Source organism: Spinacia oleracea, chromosome 3, assembly GCF_020520425.1.
Source record: "Spinacia oleracea cultivar Varoflay chromosome 3, BTI_SOV_V1, whole genome shotgun sequence".
Classification (NCBI taxonomy): domain Eukaryota; kingdom Viridiplantae; phylum Streptophyta; class Magnoliopsida; order Caryophyllales; family Amaranthaceae; genus Spinacia; species Spinacia oleracea.
Genome location: NC_079489.1, coordinates 98231752 through 98238350, shown reverse-complemented (window position 1 = coordinate 98238350; position 6599 = coordinate 98231752).

Sequence of the window (6599 nt, the reverse complement as noted above, 5' to 3'; positions counted from 1 at the left end):
TAGGAAAAGCGCAAGTCAAAGTATATTCAACTCTTGCTATGCATATGCAGACTCGACTTAGGACGCCGAACGAGGACTAGGATGCTTGAATTTTGAAATGACCCGAAATCTGCTCGAAGCGTTGATCCGGACTGCTTGAAGTTGCGCGGTTTGCGGCTTTGGAACCTTGAATAATGGAGGTTGTACTCTGCTGTACGAAACACTAAAGAGTGTGTACTCGGAGTCATAAGAGAGGACGGTGGCCTCGACGCCTAGCGCAGGTTTGGCGCCTGGCGCTCGTGGGCTGTCGTGCAGGCCGACTCTTGCATAAACAGGGAGCTTGTTGGATCATTTCTTGCATCTATCCTTCCCTGCTATCATTGCATACTTCTTCCTCTCGAAAAGAAAAGAAAATATGGCTGTGTCCTTTGAGAGTGCCTTGAATTCGTGGCATGGTTCGCTAGGCAAATTGGAGAAAAGGGAGCTTGATGGCATGCATCTTGGGGTGCTCGTCTCTTTCCGCTTTGTAAAATTGGATTTGCACTTCATTCTTGCTGCTCTGGAGGCTTGGGACCCGAATCATCATGTCTCCTGTTTTGGAAATAATGAGGTATGTCCCCTCCTTGAGGAATTTAGTGCTATATTGGGGTGGCCCATTATGCTGGAGCCATGCAAGCCCAGTGTTGAAAAACACTTTATCTTGAGTTTTGAAAGGTATTTGGGCTTGAAGCCCCCACTTTTGAGTGCCGTTGTATATGGCAGAGGGGTGGATTTGTCCCTCTTTGTCATCTACTTTGCTGGGCTTGATGTTCCCAAAGTATTCCGCCTAAGAGCCTTGAGTTTTTGTATATTCGTTCGCTTTCTCTTTTCGAAACAGGGGTTTGCCAATGGTGATGCCTCCCTAATAGAAATTGTAGAGCAGTTTGCTAATGGTCGGGACCCAATGCCGCTTGTGATTGGCGAAACGTTGACGGGCCTTGATATGCTGAAGTCGGACCCCTCTTCCTTGCCATCGGGAAGTCCGGTGTTACTCCAAGTAAGGATCTGGAGCTCTCTTTTATGTTGAATTTGTACTTGTATTTGAATTTTGAAGGTTGAATTTTGAAATGCGCTTTTTGTATACTCCCCAAGGTTTGGCTTATGGAGAGGCTCATGTTGGTGGCACCACCGGAGAACATGGCGAGCTATAATAGAAAGGGATTCACTGTGCGACCCACGTTGTATGGCCGACTTTCATTGGATGAGTGGCGGTGTGCACTCTCTCGGATTAAATCTTGTATAAGGTGGGTAGTTCATTGGTGGGGAATTGCTGCTATGAGACATGCCCCTGGTTCTACTGCTTTGAGGGTGCCAAGCCTCACAATGCTGGTCTTCTACTCGCCCGCTCGAGTGATGAGACAATATGGCTTGAAATAGGAGATCCCAGACTGTACTGAAGAGAACCCGAAACCTGTTGTGCTGAATGCGAGTCGACTTGAACTTTGGAGGCGGTATTGGGTTGCCAAACCATTCTTGAGTATCCAGTTCCCACTTGAGTTAGTTACTCTGTCTGCGGGGTATATTGTATGGATGAGAGGCCTAATCCAGAGGGACATTTCTTCCTCCGGACCAGCTAGAGTCCGAGGTTCTAGAGCTAGACGTCATGCATCAACTGACTATGAGGAAGGTGACGGGAGTGTGGCCCATCCGGTGCTTGACCGTTCAGAATCCAAAGGAGGTTCGTCGTCCTCCCGTCTTGGAAGGCTTGCAAGTTCCTTCACCCTCCGCTTAGGCAAAGGGAAGATTGATGATTGATTGCGGGAGGAGCCAGGGGATAGTACTCAAGGTGCCAGGACTCGATAGCATAGTTGCCCGACCCTAGATCTTTGTGGGCTAAATGTGTTTGGAATGAATTGTGTTTGGAATGTGTTTGGAAGATGTGTTTAGGAAGTGAAAAGGTTTTTGAACTTTGCTTCACTTGATCCTGACTTTGTATTTGAATTAGCTTTAAAGGCGTTAGGGCCAGATAAAGAGTTATTGTGTTAAATTCCGCTTGAACATGTTTTGCTTTGAATTGGCACATTTGGAATAAAGACAACAACAATTTGAGTTTTGAATTTTGATTTGATTTGATTTTTAGGATTCCCTTAATTGAGGAAATTTTGAATTTTTTTTGTATTAAAGTGGTCGGGCCTCGAAATGAGGTTGCCTACGTGTCCCGTTAGGGAATCAGGCCGGACGTAGTTCTGACTACCTTACAGGACTTGAATTTGGATTCTTGAATTTGAACATGGAACTTAGACATAGAACTTCTTGAGTCGATCAAGGTTGGTCAGAGATCTGAATTCTGTTCCGTCGATGTCTGTTAGTTCGACTGCTCCCCCGGAGAGGATTTTCTTGACAATGTATGGGCCTGCCCAGTTGTGTTTGAATTTTCCCCTTGGGTGCATGGTGCTTTTGCGAAGGTCTTTCAGGACAAGCTCGCCTTCCTTGATGTTTCGGGTTCTGACCCTTTTGTTGAAATGTCTGGCCACTCGGCGCTGATAGACTTGTACATGGTGAGCGGCTTGAAGCCGCCGCTCATCGAGCATGACTAGCTCGTCATATCTTGCTTGTACCCATGTAGCTTATGGGATTTTGCTTTCGAGGACTATCCTTAGAGACGGTATCTCCAGGTCGATAGGTTATACTGCTTCCATTCCATAGACTAATGAGAACGGAGTTGCACCAGTTGAAGTGCGAATTGAAGTTCGATATCCCCACAATGCGAAATGCAGCTTCTGGGGCCAGTCCTTGTAATTGGTAGTCATTTTCATGATGATGGTCTTGACATTCTTGTTGGCTGCTTCGACTGCCCCATCGGTTTGTGGGCGATAAGGCGAAGAGCGATGATGTTGAATTTCCCGGAGCATGGGTCCATTTGGATTGTTGTATTGAAGTTTGAACTATTGAAGCTTGTAGATGTTTTTAGAACTTGAGCCCTTGGAGTTAGTAACTTGAATTTTGTACTTTGGAATTGTAGATGCCTTGCTTGGCGCAACCTTGCTCGGTTAGAGATTATAGAACTTGAATTTTGAATCTTGGAATTGTAGACGCCTTGCTTGGCACAACCTTGCTCGGTTAGAGGTTATAGAACTTGAATTTTGTACTTTGGAATTGTAGATGCCTTGCTTGGCACAACCTTGCTCGGTTAAAGATTATAGAACTTGAATTTTGAATCTGGTACTTTGTTGAATGGGCTTTCACATTCTCCTTGGGAATGGGTTCCCTGATCACTGATGAATTTGTGAGGAACACCGTATCTGCATGTAATGTTTTCTTGAATGAACAGGGACACTTACTTGGAACCCAATACCTTGAAGGATCTGGATACTTGGACTCTTGAATAAACCCGACCTCTAGCTGCTTAGAGACCTCTTCTTGAATTTTGAGGGAAACGTCCGCTTTCATGCGACGGAGTTTCTGCTTGATGGGTTTTGAACCTGGAATAAGGGGAATTGTATGCTGACCGATGCTTGGATCAACCCCTGGCAAATCATGATAGGACCATGCGAAGACGTCTACATACTCTGAAAGTATCTTGATAAGATCGTCCCGCTCTGCTTGAGAAAGAGTTAAACCAATCTGAACTAGTTTTGGATCACTGTTGTTAGAAAGGTTGATTTTTTCCGTTTCCTTAACTATGGGCGTCCTGTTTTCGTGATTTTCGATAGCTTTTAGAAATTCAAAGTCAGTTTCTTGTGAAGCAAAGTTGTTTTGATTAGGATTGTGTTTTGAATTAGGACTCGAAGAGTAAGTAGAAATTGAAGTGTTATTGAAATCAGCAATCATTACATCGACTGTTTTGACTTGAAGCTCGGCCTTTAGAGGCTCTTGATTGATGCAGGACTCTAGTTCTAGACACTTAGACTCATTGGTAGACTCAGATCCAGACTCATCCTCAGACTCGGACTCGCTCATCATAGATCCTTCGCCCACAGTAATCTTGAACATCTTGCGATTTGGAGCAGATATCCTGAGGGACTTTCTCCAGGTTGGTATTGAGGTTGGCTACGACGGCCATGAGCTGAGTGATTTGATCGACAGTGGCCATTTGAATTGATTCTTGAAAGGGACTTGAAGTTTGATTTGTAGGAGATGAACTGGCTGCTCGTTCGATGCCGGCTGTGAGGGAGGCTAGGGCTGATGGAGTTCTTTTCAACCTCTCTCCTCTTCGGCGAACTCACAGGATCTTTGGACTCCTAGTTAGAACATACCAGACGATTTTAGAACTTGGACTTCCCGACACATGGTATGATATGCATGCAATGAATGAGACCTAGACTTGACCCTAAGTGCCACTCCGAAGATTCGGGATTTTGGATTTTGTACTTGTATTCGGGATTTGCAACCCGTTGGAAATGTTTGAGAGGAGCGTTCATTCTTTTGTGAAGGTTGATTCTTTGTACTAGAACATGGAATGTCGAAAAAGAATATTTCGACCTATTGGAAATTGGACTTATTTGAAGGGAATTTCAACCCGCTCGAGAATTTGGAAATTGGACTGTACTAGAAAATTGAATTTTGTATTACTTCAAGGGAATTTCAACCCGTCAATATTTTAGGGGGATTTCAACCCATTGGACTTGGAGTATTTGAAGGGAGTTTCAACCCGATTGAAAAGGAATTGACTTTGTATTGTTTCAAGGGAATTTCAACCCGTCAATATTTTAGGGGGATTTCAACCCATTGGATCTGGAATATTTGAAGGGAATTTCAACCCGCTCGAGAATTGGAGTTTGTATTATTTCAGGGGAGTTTCAACCCGTTGGAAGATTGGACTTGTATTATTTTAGGGGAGTTTCAACCCGTGGATAGAATTTGAACTTGTATTATTTCAGGGGATTTTCAACCCGTTGAATGGAATCTCGAACTTGTATTATTTCTGGGGAGTTTCAACCCGTGGATAGAATTTGAACTTGTATTATTTCAGGGGATTTTCAACCCGTTGTATGGAATCTCGAACTTGTATTATTTCTGGGGAGTTTCAACCCGCTGGAAATGTTTTGAATTTTGTATTGGGGAGCAATGGAAAGCAAGATTTCTTTGTAGCTTGAAGATGAATTTAGAATTTGAATTTGTCTTGAAGTTTGAACTTTGAAATGGAAAGGACTCACTTTTGTATGAGGCTTTGTATTTGGAAAATCCGGCATTATGCCGCCGTGGATTTGAAACATTGAATTTAGGAACTTGAAAGTCCGGCATTATGCCGCCATGGACTTGGAATCTTGAAGTATAGGACTTGAGGTTTGAAATATATAATAGAAAAGTCGGCATTACGACGACATGAATTTGGAATTTGATCCTTGAAGCTTGAAATTCGGAAGGTCGAGTTGGAAAGTTGGTATTATGCCGGTATGGGCTCGGATATTTGAACTTGAGACTTTGAGATTGGAATTGGCAACTTGAGTTTGAGGTTTGAAGACTTGAATGTTTGAAATAGGAAATCTGACATGACGCCGTTGGATTTGAACTTGAAATTTGAAACTCGAAATTTGAACTAGAAAATCCGGCATTATGGCGCCGTTGGATTTGAGGTTTGACTTGAAACTTGAAACTCCAAATTTGAATTTAGAAAGTCTGGCATTATGGCGCCGTTGGATTTGGATTTAAAAATTGAGGTTCTAGAAAATTCGGATTTGAACTTGAAACTCGAAATTTGGACTAGAAAATCCGGCATTATGACGCCGTTGGATTTGAATTTTGAAAATTGAGGTTTTTGATTTGAAAATTTGGATTGAATTTGAAACTCGAAATTTGGACTAGAAAATCCGGCATTATGACGCCGTTGGATTTGAACTTTGACTTGAAAACTTGAGGTTTGGACTTGAAAATCCGGCATTATGACGCTGTTGGATTGAATTTTGAACTTGGAACTTTGGAATTTGGACTTGAAAAATCCAGCATTATGACGCCGTTGGATTGAATTTTGAATTTGGCATTTGTGCGTGAGGCGTGTTTAAGGGTTTTGAATCAAATGGAGTGTTATTCGGATGGAACACTACAAGAGGGGGGGTGAATTGTAGTATGGAACTTTCTAGCCAATTTTGCGGAATTATAAAGAAACTTTAAGCAAGTAGAGAAACAATGCAAGAGAGATTTTACGAGGAAACTTTCTACGCCCAACTAGAAAGAAAACCTCGACCCACTAGGGATTTCAACTTAAACTCTTTTCACTATAGGGCAACAACTCAGTTACAAACCTATAAGGAACTCGGGCATTACTTGAGTTCCTCTACGAACTCAAGTTCCCAATAGTTGTTCCTCAAACAACTACGCTCTCACTGACTTCCCTAGAAGTCTCTCTTGACTCTTTTGCTTCACTCAAAGCCTATCAGCTTCTCTCTCATAGACTTCACTCAAAGCCTCCCCAAATACAACAGGAACTCACTCAAGTTCCTACCCCATACACATCAGGAACTCACTCAAGTTCCTGCCCAAAACTTATACAAGAATTCACTCAAACCCTTGACAAATTACCCATTACAAGAGCTCACTCAACCCTTGAACAACTCTTAAAATATAGACATTTGATAATTGATTAAACTCTAATATGTAGAGAGTGAATAACTGTAAAGGAACTCGGAACTGACAGGAACTCG